This window comes from Anguilla rostrata, chromosome 15 (assembly GCF_018555375.3).
Source record: "Anguilla rostrata isolate EN2019 chromosome 15, ASM1855537v3, whole genome shotgun sequence".
NCBI lineage: Eukaryota > Metazoa > Chordata > Actinopteri > Anguilliformes > Anguillidae > Anguilla > Anguilla rostrata.
This window is the reverse complement of record NC_057947.1, coordinates 7,177,073-7,196,823: the sequence shown is the minus strand read 5'-3', so window position 1 is coordinate 7,196,823 and position 19,751 is coordinate 7,177,073. Positions and strand designations below refer to the sequence as shown.

The 19,751-nt window shown below is 41.1% G+C and overlaps 2 protein-coding genes across 2 annotated transcripts in view; one reads left to right on the top strand and one right to left on the bottom strand.

Annotated features, from left to right (window-relative positions):
* Positions 1-19,751, top strand: part of LOC135241169 (protein FEV-like) — a 270,601-nt gene that overhangs the window by 167,492 nt on the left and 83,358 nt on the right. The gene's annotated exons all lie outside the window — the stretch shown is intronic.
* Positions 1-19,751, bottom strand: part of asic4a (acid-sensing (proton-gated) ion channel family member 4a) — a 76,949-nt gene that overhangs the window by 31,760 nt on the left and 25,438 nt on the right. The window lies entirely within an intron of this gene.

Genomic DNA, 19,751 nt, shown 5'->3' with positions numbered 1-19,751 from the left:
ATCAGCGTCGCGCCATGTTTATAAAGTGACACAAAGTGCCCTGTTGAAAAGGCATTCTGAAAGCTGCCACTCACTGAAGGAGCTTGAAGGAAAGGCCGCATTTGCTGACTTGGACATTCGCTAAGCTAACAGAGGCAGTGAATGTGTGTGCCTTCCAGCTAAAATTCAAGGTGGTAAACACCTCGAGAAGTCACAGTTCCTTAGCTGTATTGGTGTAGATGGATTTTCCTCCATGTAATGTATGCCACATTGGAATGACCTTATAGTGCTAATTAGCTTGTGTATGAGCATGAAATATTACAAAAAAAAGCTCTTAAAATTGTAGAGTCAGCTCATCGGGTGGCTATTATACCGTTTGAAACGGCGAAATGTCAAGAAAATGAGCCGAATTACTTCCCACCCGTCTTTTGTTTGGGAGTCATGCTTGGCCTTGCAATGAACACTTTATTCCAGACATGGTTTGAATGAAGCTTTTTAAACATTCAATTTCGAGATTGTCAACTGTAATGCCTCCACATAGCACTCAGTTCTCGGTGAGTTGTCACCGCGGGAACACAGGTCGATTAATGCAATCAAACACACAGTGTGAAATATTGTATCACAAATCAGGCTATTAGCATCTCTGGACAGGTGAGGGTGAACACGCCGCAAACGAAGATGGCATTTCCTCACTTCCAAGTACACTCAAGAGCGTACGAAAAAGTTTTTCAAGCAGACTTTCTTTTTAATCTGCATTTTAATAGCCATATCTAATAGGTCTTAAGAACCATTTACTATGTTTATAGCCTGCTTTGGGAAATGAGGCAGCTTAGAAATCTTAACCATAGCCACCAACTTCTGAAATTCCAGGCCACAATCTTACATTAAATGTTAATAACGTTATAAAACACGGCTAAGCTTTCATATCAATTACTAAGTTTGCACTTAACTTATTATTTATTATTCACCTTTGGCTTTCTTCTTATGTTTACAGCTGTGATCCGGATAATTCGATATTTCCAACAATACTGCAATACAACAAAACATTTATGTTTCTTGTGACCGTAGCAACCATATAGTTTTTCAGTCCTAAATGATGATTAGTCCAAAAAAAATCCTAAAACTTAAAAAGTAGTGAATGGTGCAATGCCACTGCTGACACTGGCTATCACTGTTGCCTAACCCAATGTATCTTTGAAAATAGAGGCAAAAATACATTTACAATTGGCTTTTATTAGGGGAGTCCCTTGCTGTGTGGCATTAGGAACTTAGCTGTGTTTCTTCAGGAGGACACTCAAACACACGCTCATAATTCGGAAGAGAAACAGGCTTTAAGTGACGGTCTCTTTCCACAAAGGAGCAAGTTCACTTTTCAAACTCAGAAGGGTCAAACACGGAAGCTTTTCAGTCGGAAGGATATGGCTCTGAAACGCAAAAATCCTTCACTTTGATGTCCCGAGAAATAAGCAGCCTGCCTTAACGATGACGGAAGCCCGAATCCGACGCCCCTGGCCACAAAAACAATTACGCAGAAAATCCATTTCTACATGAAGCCGCTTGTTTTTTACGAGTCTGTTTACAGCCGCATTCCACTGGCTGGCGGAGGCTTTAACGTTGTTGCTTTTTTTGTTTACCCCTCGTGAACGCGAAGCATTTAAAAAAACAAGCAAACACATATTAAAATGGCGGCGGAGGGGACTGCTGCCAGGGCTGTACTCCCAAGTCATTTTATGTTCCATTAACACACTGGTATTGCCTTTCTAAGTTTAGAACGAAATTGAATGAAAAATGGCTAATAGCTTTCCTCCATTATGTTCTGAAAGCCGGTCCTGTGGTTATCCACCCTTGTTCTGTGTTCTTGATTGATAGCCATTTGTGTGTTAATGCATAAGAATTGGCTAATGACAGGTGTATTTATGGCGCATAAGAGTTTAATGGGTGCTTCTCCTCAACCCTCGGAGGAAGCATCAATGCAAGTGCTTTGAGGACAGTCAGAGTTGCTGATGTGCTACCAAACACTTTTGGCACAAATTCTGTAAAAACAGAGTCCAATACATCTGGTTATTTAGCAACGACATGGTGGATTGAATAACACCATATTAAAGAATGAGCAGAGAAAATTATTTCCTTTGACTAATAAAACACCCGAACAGCTGAACCAAAATCACCTTTACAGTAATGCCCATTACAGTTAATAATAATAATTTAAAAAATATAATAATATAATATAAATATATATACACAATGTAATTCTATATTTTGTCTTTTTTCCATGCATTATTGTGAAATAAACTATTTATTACCATTTTTAGGATGAGCTTGGACAAAACAAAATCACCAAAGAAAATGAGACATTTACATTTAGACCTGCACATATTGGAAAGAGAGCCTGTATGAGTTTGGATATTCATAAGCAGCTACAATATAATTCCACACAAAAATGGGTTCAGTTTGAGGCAATGCTACAACTGGTGAAGCTCCTATGGTTTGCTTGGGGACCGTAGGAAGAATGCATCTTCTGTGGGGGGAAAAAAAACACTGAAAACATTTTATTTGAGGTCACCGGGGAGATTTTAATATTGATGGAAATGGAAATGTACATTTGAGAAAAAATAGAGATTTAGATGCTGAGAGAGAGAGAAAAACGATTTCTCTTGTGCATATAACGTCCTGTATAAATTTGTGATGGAGTGGACCATGGTCCTTCATATTAAAAATATGTAAAGCATGAGGTATTGAAGGAACAAATGGAAACACAGTCTATTACAATCGCAAATGGCAGTTTAAGATTCGAGAGTGCAGAGGGGAAAAAAAACTAATTTACAGCTTGACAGTTGTTTGAGAAAAAATATTGTAATAATTAGGTTAGATCATCCCAACAAAGAATTTAAATTTTTGATATGGAAATAACATAACTGTTTTTAACCTGATGAATACTGTCCGATCAATGATAATTAGATTTAAAATGAACCCCAAAGGAATCAGTGTGGGCGTACGATAATCATACTGTATATGAGCAAATATTTTAACCTAATAATACAGCCGTCACATCGCACATCTAATATGTGTTTATGCCTACGTATGCATGTATATTAAGAAGTGCTTTATTATATTAATGTCACCATTGACATGGATCTATCGACAGCCAACAGGCACTATGTTACTGACCTCTTAGAGATGCACAATGCCTTGGCGTGCTCTCTTTCCCTGCATTTCGTAAGCAGGGTTTCACATGTAGCGTCCTCAGAGGACGTGCTCAGCTGGTGGAAGTGGAAGCAGTCTCTCCACTCAGCCGGTGCCCATTTCCTCTTTAGTTTCCTCTCAGGCAAAGCTTGTTGGACAGATGACAGGTACACAAAAAGTTGCTCCCCCTTTCTCGGAGCCTGGCTGAGCATTGTGTTATTTTTACGTCGAGCCCACCCTGTTTGCCGGCATGTCCTGGGCAGCCTTCCTGCGGAGCACCCTGTCGGGATCCGGGGCATAGCCTTCCCGCCTCGCCCGTTCTGCGGGTTTCAGTCCAAACACCGGCGACGAGGACAAAATGGCGCCAGGGCTACGTCCCGGGCCTGCGCCATCGGACCAGCCCGTTAGCAGGCCCGCGTTCGCCACGTTCGCCACATTCGTTTGTCGATGCCCTCGCTCCCTTGACCGATTCATTTCCGTATCCCTGTCTACTTCACACATTTAATCAAGGCGCCTCTTAAATGCCATGGTTTCATTGAATTCCATTAGACCCACTTTATGTCTTGGCTGGCCCGACGACGCATATATTTATATTTTGGTTTTACATGCTCCGCTGCCTCAATATATCACAACAGACCACCACTAGACTTACAGGTCACTTAGAGCCTGTTTGGCTTAAATATGAACATGGTTTGAAATAAAACGAAAGTACTTGTATTGAAAGAATGCTGCTTGATACAGACTATATTGGTGTTCTGTTCTTGTTTTGATGAAATATACTTCTCTGCCTTCAGTCCCAGAAATCTGTATGCACTAAAATGTTTGCATATATGATTGCCTCTTGATAGTCCATAAACAGTTTTCTTTGCGTGTGCTACTTCTGATTGGATCATACCTGACAATGAACGACTATGAGTCGTGTTCACTCACAGCAGATCCAAACTTTGTTACTTCTTGCCTCTCTGATTAGTGTTCAGTACTCCCTAGCGCTCCCCAGAGAGGGTCGGTACAAGACGACAGTATAAACCCTATCTAACATGCTGACAACTCCTCTGGTTGATCAGGCTCCAGTGTTGAGGAGTAGATTAATTACATGTACTGTAGTTAAACTTGTAGTTTAATTACATTTTGCTACTGTTTGCTGTAGTTAACTATATTCAGCTTTGTGTAGTGGCTGTAGTAGTTAATTACTTTTTTTGTTATTTTGAGGTGTAGTTAACTACAGAAACTACCAATTGCATATGGCCCTAAAAAAACATTTTCAAACCCCTTTGACCAAATACCGCCTTCCCTCTAATCCTGATTGGTGAGAAGCACTCCGCTCCACTGTTGTTGGCAACCACCAATTGCCACACATTACTGGTTTCCCCACTAAGCTGTACACAGATTCTCCCCTTGTGCAAAATGAAGGCATCACTCACACACTCATAATGTCTGGAGAACAACCATGGGCCTATTTAAGCGAATACGTTATATGAAAAAACAAACAGAAAAACATATTAAACTACACTTTTTGAGTAATTGTAGTTTTACAAGCTGCGTTCTTTAGACTAGCTTGGCTGGAGCGCACCTACTTTCACTGTGAAGTAATTGGTATGTTTGGTTTGTGACATGTAAACAGATCATCCATACATTGTGGTGTTTGACGCTATCACTGATCACACAAATGGATTGATGTGTCACCTTGTAGCGAATATTTTTTTCTTCTTTTTCATACGTGCTATCAATCAAAAAGCCCAGCCAGCCCTGGCAATTAGTGTGACTGTCAGCAAGAACATTTAAACATAATTAACCCACAGACTGATAATACACAAAAGCACTCAGAACCAGTGATAAATGTAATGCGGTCAAAAGCTTCTTTCGCTGTTGAGTGATAAAAACACTCTATTACAGGTGTTGTTTCAAAAGCCAGCGCACACACACATTTCATATTTCTCTTTTTTATGTTTCTTTATTATTTTCCCTCTTGGGGACAACAAACTTAAAGATATGTCCTGTGCTTAAAAATGAATAGAATTAAGTCTGTACATTAGTATGTCAGAGATTAACAAAAACAGGTTTTACAAAAGGATCAATGCCTATGACAGTTTCATCTGAGTTACAGCATAGCTCTCAGATAGCTAGCTCATCACCTGAAATACCCTAACATAAATATCACCATCATGAGGTTTGTTCAACTGCAAGCTTTAGCACCTCAAGTCGCCCTGCATAGGCAAAGAAGGGCCAACACATGAACCTGTTTTCACCATGAGCCATGTAAAATGAAACCCATTCAGAAGTCCTTAAATGCCCAAATTCACTCATCTTTATAGTATTCGGATCAGCTGACCTTGTGGCCATGGCGAACGAGATCCGCCATCGAGATGATTTATCTGTTTAGCGTCAACAGAGGGCGACGCCCGGTGACTCCTCTTTTTTTTTACATTCTGCTTGTGATTTGCTTTTATTGTTAGGCGTGGCAGTCAGGTGAACTCTTCGATCACCGCTGCGGAAAGCAAGCGGCAAGCGCAGAACGCTGTCGGCCTCGCTTTAAAAATTATGCAATCAGCACCAGCGCCAGCACTGCGACAGCAATGAGCTATGCTAAAGTCGCGCGGCACCAGCTAATGGAGAAATCTCTGAAAAATGTGGTCTGTAAACACAAGTTCATTAGAGCAAGGTATGCTTTTCACTAGCTTGTTGTTGATTAATTTGTCAATTGATATTCTAATACAAATATTTCCTTGGGAGGAGGTCAGTAAAATGATGATATTGAAGGAAATTAAGTTGCTAAATGGGTATTGATTTTGCAATGATACATACAGTAGGCCTCAGCATGAGAAAATTATGCTCTCCTTCAGAACTCCAAACAGAAAATGAAACGGTTTGGGTTCCCTTGCTGTTCAGTATAATAGTATATCTTGATGCAATTACAATTCAAACCATTACAAATTCATCACAGGAAATAGTCAGTCAATTTATAGCATTGTATGAACAAAACTATTTTTCAGGTTTAGCAATATATAATGACTTTCAGCAGCATTATCTTTACTCAAGAAACCAGGAGTAGGCCGGGCTCAGCATAAACACTGCATACTGTATGTAGAATGTTCTACAGAATTCTGTCTGCCTTGATCAAACCCCACTTTTTCTTAGCTGTGCAATGTAAATTAATGTCCATTTACATGACCTCACCTGAAATAGGAGTACACAAAGGCAAATGTTATAAAACATTATTTCTTTCCATAAAGTAAATATGACAATTTCATTCTTACTCCGGGGCATGACTATTCTGTTAATGAGGTACGTGGCAAAACTCAGTGGGTTTCTTCAAGTTTATCCTCACATTATTATTATTATTATTACGTTCATTTGGTAGACGCTTTTATCCAAAGCAATGTACAATAAGTGCATACCAAAGGTCATTGGACAGCTACGAAACACAGGTCCGAGAGATTGAGGCAAATTGAGGATTATTACTGTAACTCGTGTCATTTTGCAGCAGATGGAATTATCCAAGGCAGAACAGCCATTTGGTTGCATATTCACTGAAGCCATCAAGGTTAAGTACAGTACTTTGCATATGGGTTGTACTAGTCCCAGCACCCTGCCTGGGAATGTAACCAGCAATGGTCTGATCACAAGCTCAGTTTGTGTACTACTTGTGTGTTCATCATGCAAACGCAATATGAATATGGAGGAGAAGATAAGGATTTATTTTTCTTTTCGGCTTTCATATTAGCATAGGCTACAGGATTTAATATCATAAGTAGGTGGTATTTATCAGTGCCAAATAGCAGAAATAAATACAGTCATGGGTAATACCCCAAAATAGTTTAGCTCTCATTAATTTTTAAATAGACAGCAGCTGCAATGTAAATCTCAGCAAGACCCACCGTTTTTGGGAGGAATACATTATGATATTGTCATATTTTATTTTATATATTTTTATAAAGAGTTTATCCAAGTGGTTCATAGTCTGCTCAGGGTCATGTCCCGTTTCGCTGAATGGATTTCCATACCCATTACATTCATTTCAACCCTGGGAGCTGTGATCAGACCAAACTACGTTATAGTGTATCTAAACTCACCATGACTTTGTACAGAGTTACAGTGCTACCAGTAGAGTGATTACTTGCTCAACTGATGAACTTTACTTCATTTAATATGTTGTTATGAACAAATAAGACATGGACACACACACACACACACACACGCAGACACACACAGTCACACACATACACACACACGTGCACACACTCATTTTGGTTCATTTCTTCTTGTTCTGGCGCCTACTGTTTACACAGTCTTGCAGGTGACGGTCCCTTGGAATGTGGGGTGACCTCTTTGATTGCCTAAATGTAGTTCAAGGTGATGAGGTAGATGGCTGCTGTTGAAGGTGGAATAAGATGTGTGTGAGTTTTGTTGGTTCCAAGGACGCGACAAGCGAGTCTGTTCAGTTTGTGAGCTTATGTTTAATAAAAGCCTGGTAAGCTTGTGAGACGAAAAATTAAGGATGAATGCATGTGCATTATTGGAGACGTATGGGGTTTGACCAGTGACCATAGCAAGGGTCCTTCAATGCTAGTTCTGCACCACACAGGAAGGAAAAGGACACAAGTGCCTCTGATTTTGTTTCTAAAGAAAATGTAGTAGTAGTAGTAGTAGTAGTAATAATAATAATAATAATAATAATGATGATGATGATGATGATGATGATCCAACAGTTACGACCTGTCATATGTTTCATGCTTTTGTTTCATGTTGGTCTTTGTGGATAATTATTACTTTGTATTTGACCTTACTTTGTTTGATTCCGATTCTTGTCTAGCCCTTCTAGTTTGTTCGCTGATTGGATTTTGTGTTTGACCATTGACTCGTTTTATTCGATTCCGATTCTCGTCTAGCCCTTCTGGTTTGTTTGGTGATTGGATTTTGTGTTTGACCATTGACTCATTCTGTACGACCTTGACCCTCGTTTTGCTCTGCTGCTTTCCATATGGTGACTCTGGTAAATCAGAATCTTCCCAGCTAGATTACAAATCGTTTCATCGGGACTCAATATTGTTATTTTGCTTTGTTATTTTTCCTTTATTATTTTTAAAGGTGACTCTGGGCAGAAATCTTAATGTCTGTTGAGGGTACGCTATTCAGACTTTTGGTCTCAGCCTGCAGATTAAGTGTCCCAAAGCTCAGAATTGAAAGCTGCCTTATACCCAGCAAGCCTTCGAAGACTAGCCTGGTTAGTTTTGGATAGGCAGATAGAGGCTGGAGCTGCTCGTCGGTCTGCAGTTATTATTCCCATTACCCATTCTCCATTCACTTCCCTATTCTTCATTTCTCCTGTTACAATCTTACCTAGCCCGGGTCATACAGCAACAGAGAGCACAGAGCTAGCGGCCCAAGCTGGCAAGACTGGGCTGACCAGGTGGACACTGAGAATGCTTTTCGCCAAAACGCAACATCCTTTGCATTGTTCCTCTAGGTGCCAGTTTTCCGTTAATTTATTTGTTGTTTCGTGTTTGTTTTTTCACTTTGCACTACAATCACCCAAAGTTTCAATCCTTCTCTCCTGTACAGATGTTATTAGGAGTCAGCAAAAGCGGTAGGCTAGTGAACCTGTAAGTGAATACTCGCCTGAGATCTGTTTTTAGCTTTTGTGTTATAATTTTTTTTTAGTTTGTTTTTTTGTTGTTGTTGGAAACAGTTTCCATTATGCAGTGTAAAGCCTAGCCAAGCTGGCACAGTATTGGCTTTAGAATGTATGGGTATTGCTGATCGTAGTTTTTAGCTTGATTATGTGCTAGATAAGTTGTTATGCAGCCCACTGAAAATCATATGTAATAAAAGGTTGAGGGTGTACATTTTTTTATATCTGTAAATAGGGTGGACCTATGATGGCTACGCTTTGTTACACTTAAATTGCACTGGATGTTTCTTGTTAGCATTTGGGTGGTTATATCAGCATTTATTAACTTTATATCCACATACACACTAAATTACAATCCCACAGTCCATGCAGATGACAGTTGTACGTGAAAGAATGACCTAGGCAGGTTGTACACTTGTGTGTAACGGTGAAGGATCTCTGCTTAGTGATACAGTGCTCCATCTGGGATTTAACCCCTTAACATCACAAATATTTGATTAGAATGTTCTTAACTGAACATTCTAATGCTGATGTCATACGTCTTAATCACTACTGGCAATTGAAAGGCAGTGGAGTTCTAAAGCACTGACTTAAGATTTAGAAAGAAAAAAAAAATATTCCAAAAAGCCTACTCTTCAAAGGGGTACCCTGCAGGTTTGGTCATAAGCCAGGCATCCTTAGTGTCCCTGCACAGTGGTGAACATCTGCTGATCCCTGCATCAGCTTTCACTGAACCCACCCCCCCCCCCCCACCCCTTCCCTCATCCTGTGTGGGGTCTGGACCCTCTTCCTACACAGTGGGAGAGGGTCCCCTGGAGTACAGTCTAGACTGAAAAAAGCACATCCTTAAGCTCAAAGCAACCCGTTTTCTTCTCTTGGTTAAGGCCAGATACAGGCAAAATCTATATTCCGGGACAAGCCATTAGTCACTTGAGTTCGATATCACCCAAACATTACAACAGGATAATAAAGCATTTGTGTCTAAACCTTTATCTGATAATGATTTCCTATGCTGTATGGAGAACATATTCTGTTTGCTCACAGTTTTCATAAGACTGCTTTATTTCTTTATCAATGAGATGAAGGCAAGAAAACAGGTAGGACTCTTGGTGCCCTTATAATGAAATCCTGTATTTTCAATTACTTTCTACCTTTGAAAGTAAGTTTGTTACTATTTTGATATTAGCTAAAAAGAGAGATTCTTAATTCTGTCACTACACTAACTATACATTCTTTGCATACCTTATGTGCAGGGTTCAGATTGATTGGGTGGAGGGGGGGTGGTTAGTAATTATGGTAGAACAGAAATGTAACCTCGCTGCGCACATCCCAACCGCATAGAATTTTTTTCATATTTGTTTACACACTTGTGTGGAAATTCGACATTTGTTTACAATCCAGGTTAAGCAGTGCGCCTTCTGTAGGCTGAGCACTGGGGTTCCACGCAGAGTGGATCTGTCGGACGCCTGCAAAGTGAGCCGTGTGTAAAAACTTCTAGCAGTGCTCCCGAGCGTGGCCCCAGCACACTGCTCTTTCATAGCAAAGTTCGTTTTTAAGGAATGCATTGGTAAAAATTTCTTCAACAAGAAAATAGGATAAGGAGCCAATGTTTGATACATTGCGCATCGAAGGTCTCTGGTGTAAAAACATGTTTTTGTACTTCCACGTGTGATCTGTAGATGTTCTGTCGTGAAGTTATTTTCCAAATCTAAATAAAGCCTATTAATGTATATGCTATGTGTATACAGCATATGTAGTTTATAATTGCATATATTGTAGTGCAATTATCACGTCTATTAACAGCGCAGTGTCTCAACAACCAAAAAAAATAAATAAATCATATCCTAGGCAAGATAATATTTATACTAGGAGATGAAAACTTGTCTTGAAAAGCTTCCCCAATCTCAATTTTTTTTTAAACATCACTTCTGGAAACATTACATTTTGTTGTTTCAGTCGTGCAGCGCTACATTAAGTTTGGGACAGATGACATAAATCTCTTAAACAACCAGAAAGGAAAAGAAAAGAAAAATAGATCGGCGACAGACTGACGGCTAGCCGGGTTTCGTGAGAAGAAAGGGCCGCTTCTCTGGCCGTCAGAGGAAAGGGGTTTTCCTCGCTGTGATGGAGGGAGCGCACGCGCGAGGTCGTTCGAACCGCTTGTTCTCCCGCTCGAGGGCTGACAGAACAGAGGAGGGTATTCCCTGCGGGCTCGACACAAACGCCTCTCTCACACGCCGCACCGCTCTCCGCAGAGCGCCCCCCTCCCCCGCCCCCCCGCCCCCCTGCCCCCCTTTCCTGCACAACGCACGGCTTGTTTTACAGAAATCCTCGCGGCTAACCGCGGCAATGGGAAAATGCGAGGACCCTCACCGAGGGAAGATTTCTGTCACGGCAAACAAGGTTTCCCTTGACTACAAATTACGATTTCATTAAGCTTTCATTAAGTCAAATTAAGGCCAACGTAAAGTGATGCTATTAATTCCCACGGAGGAGTGGAAGTGTACATGTGTTGAACTAAAGTGCTGCTTTGATATTGTTTGCTTTGGTGACATATTGCCATTTGCTTCCATGGAATTGTATAGTATCAAAGCATAAAATAGGGCTGAACGAACAAACCCACACAAAAAATGTAAGGCACTTTTTAAATTTAGCATGACTGTGGTATGTTACTTTTTTCCTGGAACATGCCCTTCTGCAGTGAAAAAAATATAATTTTTGCCCATCTCCATGCTTTAGTTTTTCACAGCATGATAACATATCTTATTGTTCTGGAACAAAAATGGCTGCGTTGTTTCATGTGATAGACAGACCTGTTCAGTCAATCAGGCGCAAAGCTAAATGATAAGGACATGAGTTCAGTGCTGGTACTGGCAGTCATTGGTCACATGACTCTGCTTCAACCCTTCATTTGTTATTTGTTACGATAAACATTTCCTGTCTTTCACCAAAAAAAGAGGAAGTTGTGTGCATGTCCATTATGTAGTATTGACTGCCGATGAGTACACAGTAGAATGTCCAGTGCCAGTTCAACACTTAATAGTAATCATTTGGTCCCACTTTCGAGTTATATGTTAAGAGCTGAATTAACGCTGTTAGAGCTGAATTAACCTGGGACATTTTACCGTGTAATAATGCATTGCATCTGATAAATGGCCTTTCTCAAATGAATCCAGAAGGGCCTTATTGTTCATATGGTGTTACTTTTGTCAGTAAATAATGAAATTTAATATAAAGGCATTTCTGTTACGCTAAAGTTAAATGTTCAGTTTTCACGTAGGCTAATGCTACAAGAAACAAAAAATTGATGCCAAAAAGTCAGACCAAAAAATCTGTTACACTCAGTATTTAAGGTAGCCTGCATGTATTTCAGAAAAAAAAGCATTCATTTGAAAGGATCGGCTTCAAAAACACAGAGATGTAGTTAAGCTGCTGCTCTTATTATTTTTCCTCGGTCCTCTGTGGTTGCTGGTGTAAGAAATCAACATTTCCCATGCAGAACCACACACACTAATAAATAACTTATCTGCAAAAACAACGCTACCCTCTTTTCAGTAAATATATAAAAAAATCAAGCGGAATGAAAAATGACAGAGGAGAGGGCTTTTAGAGGACTTGATTCTGAAGAGAAATGTGTAAAAGCATTTAACGCGAGACGAAGAGAATTAATTTAGGAAAGAGTAATGGCATGAAACCTTTAAAATGGACAGGCTTTATTAGAGACCGGAGCAATAAATGTATCAGATTTTAAAAGGCAAGACAATGGAGCCCACTCACTCTTACCCGCCGGCCCACCGTCTGTGTCCTCAGAAAAGGCAGAAATGAGAGGCCAAGGCAGAAAGGACAAGCTCTTAAATGTCACTGTACTTAAGGCTCATGCAACTATATGTGCTGAGTCATACAGCCATGTCAGAAAACAAAATAAGGAATTATGCATTTCTTTTGTGTAGAATAGCTATACAAGAGGCTTTCAGATGATTAATATTAATGTAAAAAATAATGATGGTGAAGTGGCATGTTCAGCGATACAAACACGAGGAAGACTATTCAGATTTTAACTCGGTCTTTAGAAAATCGTTTAGGCCCAAGATATTTTCACTGTACAACATATAATCTAGTACAATCATGTATATTTTACACTCCATTTTGGAAATGATTACCTTTTGGATGTCATTTTCCTCAGAACGTTTTTCTTTACCATGGTGACACAGCAGTGCTCCTTTTAGCGGTTTAACATGACCTCAACCAACAGAAAAAAATTCAAGGTATTCGTTTGTCTTGATGAGAAACATTTCATGACATTTCACTAATGGAAATTGCTTTTATTTTCGGTCAGTGAGGGGGGGATTCCTCCAAGTTACATTATCAAGTTATAATGCAAGCCTGACCTTTAGTTTAAGGAATTCAACTGAAAACAAGATGTCTCTTGGTAAAATAAATCAATTCGGCTATGGACAAAACTCATGAATGTTTCAGGAGGTCTGTAATGCCCCTTTCCAACTGTGAAGCTAGCATTAGGCTTACCTGCTAAGTGTGGTGACACAAAGCTCCTGTTAGTCCCAAGGTCGTTCGAAAGGAAAGAAAACAACAGTGTTTGTTTTTGTGTGTAGCATTAGCACATGCAGTTAAAGTTTGAGGTGTTTGCCCTGTCACACCTCACAGGCTGGATTTAAAATGGTTTGCCGGTGGCTGCTGTGGCCCGGAGTCCCGTGGGATTATGGGAAATTGGCCACAGCACGGCCAAGGGAAAGAAAAGAAGGTTTCATGTACCGGAGGTGTTTCCCCCACCTAATCACCCAATCAGCTGCTCTGGTGGATCAGGCTCTTTCTGTCTGCTGGCACCACCAGCGTAAAAGGCACTGCAGCATTCGGGCACCTAATCATTCCTGACGTGTGATTGGCTACACAGCCGCTCGCATTTCCTGCCTCCAATGATTCCCCTGGTTATCGGTGCAGAAGAGAATTGAGCCTCTCAGTTGACCTACCTAGCTTAAAAAAAAAGTTAATAAAAACATTAATAATATAATCTTGTATGTTTCCAGAGCTATTGTAATATTCGGACTGCAACAGTAGAAAGAAATGTTATCCATTATCCAAGGATGACACAGGCCAAGGCATCACACTGAATGACAGGAAATGCAGCTCACTTTTCAGTTGATTGTTGAACAGATCTGCAGACACAGAAGGTCACCGTATCATACTCCTATTGTCTGTCCTTCCCATCTCTCCCTCACTGCATGCTTTCCTCTGCTTGCAGTGAACCATAATGAGGTGAAATAATTCATGTTAACGTCGCGATGGAGATGAAAAATACACTCAAAGAGAAAAGGGTGTCCGTCAAAAAACAAGTTAAAACCGAACAAGCAGCAACAAGACCAAACCTACTTAGTATTACCCAAAGATAGCAGGAACCCACGCACCAAATGTATTCATGCGGTGTTGACATGCTACAGCCAAAGGTCTGGAATGGAGCGATCCGCAGCTGATCAACAGAGCTCTGGTCTGCATGGATATTTATAGCAATTCCGCCACTCATCTAGCTAAATAGCTAGCCCAGACTAGTCAAATAAATATTAAATATTATCAGTGGGGTCATTTTGGCGAGACCCATGGAACGGCAACGTGTCACGAATCTAGCCGCTGAAAGATGTGAAAATTGTTTTTTTTTGTGACCGACTATGATTTGAATGAAACGCATATCTAGGCTAATTCAAGTGATTGTGAAAAAAGGAACTTTTCTAAGTTATCCTGCTAGAGAGGTTGCATTTACGTGGGATTCAGTTTTTTTTTTCTTCCTGCAGGAGGAAAAAAAAAAACTGAGTGCAGAAAATGTGTGATGCCTTATGAAAATGTAGGTGTAGGTGTACCTATCAATTCAGTTTTATGCTGAAGTGTCTGTATCGATTTTGCGAAACCTTCGCACAATTGAAATGTTCTGCTGGAAAACAGATGGACTGATGTGGCTCCCGTAAACTTCTTCTGAATACAGAATGCACACAAAATAGAACATTTCTAGGCCCCAAAAACAGCGACAATGTTAATCCACACAGTGATTTCAAGTAGCAGACTTTTTGGGTTTACCTGTCAGCATGTAAATGAAATGAACACACGGATCATTTTATGGCAGGACTGGCAGGGGAACCTCTATTGTGATCTGATGACATTGACACCGGAATGAGGGTTAGGTGGTGGCGTGTACATAACTACACAGAGGGTGGGAGGACTGGCTGCACTGAAGATAATTACAGCAATCCGTATCGTGCATGTAGTCTTGCTTGAAGTCCGTAATATGTATGAACAAATATGTGTACAGAAATGCTTACTTTCAGGTATACTTTGTTTACAAGGAATGCTTTATGTGTAATCTAAAGTCAAATTATTTTCAGTGAAATACAGCAATTATCTTCTTCCCATATCATTTAATAATGAAACAAGGCACCTACTAGAAAATGCCTCAGTTATGAATATTTGCACCAAATGTAGAGCACAACACCTGAAGAGAACTGTCTCCAAAAATTGTTCTAAGAACTAGCTTTTTCAAATAGCCAGATGATATGCGACTTGTTTTATGTCAGATATAATGGAAAGACACTTTAATACCAGGACTAGTATTGTCCCTATACACAGTGCAATGTAGAAAAGTAAAGTAAAGTTAAACTAAGTTAAGGCTGCATCTTATAAATACACTTTGCAGAGTCACACCCGCAAGCTGTATTCGCCCTTAAGTGTGAGGAGACTCCATTAACAGGTTGCGGAGAGGGAAATAATGCAGCTTTATAAGCAGGATACTTCAAACGGCAAATTGATCACCAGCGCTGAGAAAATAATCTTAGGGTGGGATTGCAACTTCGAGTGCTTTTGAAGTGCTAAATAGGATTATTGATTGCTAATCATATCACAGTTTAACACCGAAGAAAACTTTCATTGCTAAACTTCTGTGTAAAAAAAAAACGCTCTTCGCTTATTAACTTTTTACCATTCTATATAGGTGAAAATACTTGTGCTCAATAATGGATAAGCAAGGCCATTTGATGCTAATATAGAAATAAAAATATTTCCAATCGATTATGATGTACAGTGGCACCTGAAACTAGATTAAATTCTTTGAGGTTTTTTTTTTCCCCCAATGCTAATTACTGGCAGCTGTATGACAGGGGACTGACGGGATACAAATGTGGACCCACAGCTGCACCGGGCATCTGCATAAATAGTGCTTACCCTTGAGCCGCGCTTTGAATTGCTAATTCATTTGTGATGGAGACGGAGCGCTGAACCGGGGGGGGGTTTGAGGGCGGTCCGCGGGTGACCGAAGCCTTCCCGCGCTCCGTCTTACAGAGCCATCAATTTCGCGAGCTGGGCGACTCCCCCGCCGCGCCCCGTACGGCACGGACGGGACGGTCCCCCGTTTTTCGCCGGCATCGATCAAGCCCCGTGGAGCCGGGCGCCGGTGGATCAGGGGGAAAATGATCGGTTAGTGTCGGCGGGCACAGCACCACCGGGGAGGTGCTGTGATTGCTGTCCCACGGGGGGGGGGGGCACTGCATCAGGCCCGCGCCGAGGAGGACCGCCTCAAACACCGGAGCGGCTTCGCATCGCTGCCGGCGGGCGTAAACGGATGTTGTTTTTTCTGGTTTTGTTTATTTATTTTTTTTTTTACGGTGCTCGGTTCCACTCGAAGCTTTTGAGTTCCTCGAAGAGATGCCGCCGTCTTAAGACAAGATAAACGCATAATTGACGTTCTGCTCTGCGTGAGAGAACGAGGGACGTGATTTAAGTCGGCGTTTACTATTCAAAATCTGTCATTAAATTCGAAAAAAATCTTTTAATGCATCGTGTGTTTATGGCTTCCTCAGAGACTTCTAAATGTTGTCCATATGTAAGTACATTTCTCTTGACTCAATGTTGTGCCAAAAAGAGGCACAGGGAGTTTTAAAAAGGAAAAATAAAAAACCCTGCCACAGTAGGTGCATTATTAAAACAGGCTGGCTAGTGTGTGCGGACTCCTCTGAGTTGATAATGTCCACTCCATCTGTAATCCCCAGTAAAGCCTTTCCACTTAAGCCACCTCCTCCAGCTCTCCCGCCGTGCCCGAGTCCGCCTGGCGTCGGCAGACTTGGCGGCCCGCTCTGTTCCTCCCTCGCCCACGCCACACGCGAATCCGGTACAGTGCTCGCCGCCCGAAAGGCGAGAGGCGCTGTATTCGGCTGCCTCCTCCATCTTAAACCGCTCCTTCATCGAGCACCTGTTGCCTGCTTCTGTGGATCTCTTTGGGTGGAGCAGGGCTCCCAACTGTAGGTTTTAAGGCCAAGGACCTCTGAATCACTGGCTATTGTACTATACCCATGTGCAAGGTGCTTAGTCCCAGTGGTTTGTAACATATCCAGTTGTATGAATGGATGTGAAGTAATTGTACAGAATATGGGTAATTGACAAGAGAAAAAAGAGACTGTAGCATAATCTCTTTGACCAGCTTCATACTGCCAGTGCCTCATAAGGTAATTATGACCAGCAGAGGTAATCAAGCATCAAATGCCTTCGCAAGCAAATATTGAAAGTACGGGAACATGATGCGAAGTCAGACTCATGCCGAGGCTCGTCTCCATGTCGAGTGAACTGATTATTTTCCTGGTACATGATTCTGTTTGTGTTTGTGTTTGTCCGTCCCTGTTACTTCTTCTGGAAGGTTCCGTTCATTCTCACCGCCGAGATAGTGTTCCTGGAGCCCCTGAGGGTTCAGCTTGTGCATCGTTTAATTACACGGGGCTGGGTACCTCACACACACCCCTCACACACCATTCCCTGGGCTCAGCGGCCCACCCTGGAATATAAATGACAGGGGGTAAAATTATGTCCCAGAACACCGTATGACTGTGTGTGGAAGAATAGCAATGCACATGGAATAGAATACGACAAATTAAGTTGTCACCAGGAACAATGACAAACTCTCTCCCTCACTTTCTCTGTCTCTCTGTCTCTCTCTCTCTCACTCTCCCTCCCCCTCCCTCCATCTGCTTTTACCCTTGGTCCTACACAAAATATCAAACTCCGATAAGCCAAGGCTGTGTTTTAATCACAATTTACCAAACTGCCTAGAAACAGTGAGAAATGTGCGGGCAGGAACAAGCTTTTTATTGGGTGGTAGTGTGGGTGGGGGGGGGGATGTTGCAGATCTCATTACTAATGGAGATTACAAACATCCAGAGATGAAGCATGCATTAGGGATTCCCACCAGCATTCGAGTATGTTAAGAAACTCCAAGCTTGGCACCGTGCGGTTGGAAATGCCAAACAAAATTCAGTCGACTTTAGACTTCCACTTTAATCTTCGCTACTCCCTGTGGTTAAGCTGAGAAATTGCATTTGACTCAGTGCAGCCGCGAGGATGCAGTAAACAGCCGTCTGTTTACTACAGAATATGAGGTCTGAGGTGAATGGAGGGATTTGACCCTATCTGCCATGAAACACCTGTCATGCAGGAACTCTACAGATGGGTACCCGAGTACACAGACACAATGGGAATGCACAAATTCATCTAAACTACAAAGTATGTTGTTTTCAGCCTTGACTGCCAAGATGCCTGTGCGTGTGCTGCTGTCCACAGATTTTCCGTTGGGGAAAAAAAACATCACGGAAAAGAATAATGGGAAAGCAACAACTTCAGTTAATATTTTGAAATTTCTTCACAGTTCAGATACCGCTCTGCTTCTGTGTAATTGGTGTCTGCTTGGCTCAGTGTTTTTCAGTTTGAGTTTTCACTTGCAGTCTTAGCCGTGAAGTGAAGACCGTGCATCATTCCCATTCTCTCATTAGCTGAAAATGTGTTGATCATGACATTCGTAGACTGTAGAGCCAGGCAACAGTGCTGGTATCCATATTTATTATAATCTAAAGGTACAAAATAGAATTTAAAAAAACGTAGTTCCCTGTTACCGGGAAATAAATATCTGGGTGTGATAACAAAGGGAAAAAAATTCTTAGCCAGCTTTGTTCCTTTTCTAACATTGCACTTAACATTCAAATCACAAGGCTCTTGGCTAGTTTAAAAGAAAAGCATGGAAAAAAAGGAAGAAAGAAAAGAAATGTCAGGTCATTGTAGATAGCAATTTTTACCCAAGTAAAACGAATACATGAAATCTTTATTACCCACAAGACACCTGTGAGTGGAGGCCCGGCACATTCAGACTCGTTCTGGTGCCCTTCTCCGACTTTTCTCTCCAGCGGTTCAGACCGCATTTTTTCATTCTTCTTTCTTAAAAATCCCTTGGACTTGTTGCATCAGGGCCAGCCCTGAACAACGCGTACGTGTGAAGCACTGCTTCAAGTGCGAGGCACAAGATGGAGGACACGGTCTCCAGTTTGTCCTAGTAACCTCACCCTCAATTCATGAGCCCTGCCTTCGGCTGGCATTGAACAAGCTCACAGCTCTGCGAGATTTCCTCCGTCAGGAAACTTACATTTCCGCAAAATCAAAGCGTGTGCTTTATCAATTGCTAAATTCAAAGTGTATACTTTATAAACATCTGGACACACTTGATAAAATTGGTCTGCCTGCTAAATTATAGATATCAAAATGATGGCACAATACAATGAGCACTTTGATTCATAAATTTCACAGACAATAAACCAGCACTATTCCAACGCTTTTATAATTATCTGTGGCGTGTATATGTGCAGCCCAGTTTACAGTTCAGTCTGTAACATAACCAAATAAAGCAACTAAAGCGTAGCTAGCTTTCCAGCCAGTTTTATGAAACATATAATGTGCAATGAAAACCCTTTTTTCTTAAGTTAACAGCAGAGAAGGTATATTTCTTTAAAAATGACCGGGGACTCGTGATATATTAACCTTTTAAGCATATTTCAGCATGCATCACAGCACGGTCCTGTAAGGATGCCAGGACAAAGGCTTATACCATATTTTCTGTACAGTGCAAAAAAAAAAAAAAAAAAAAAAAAAAAAC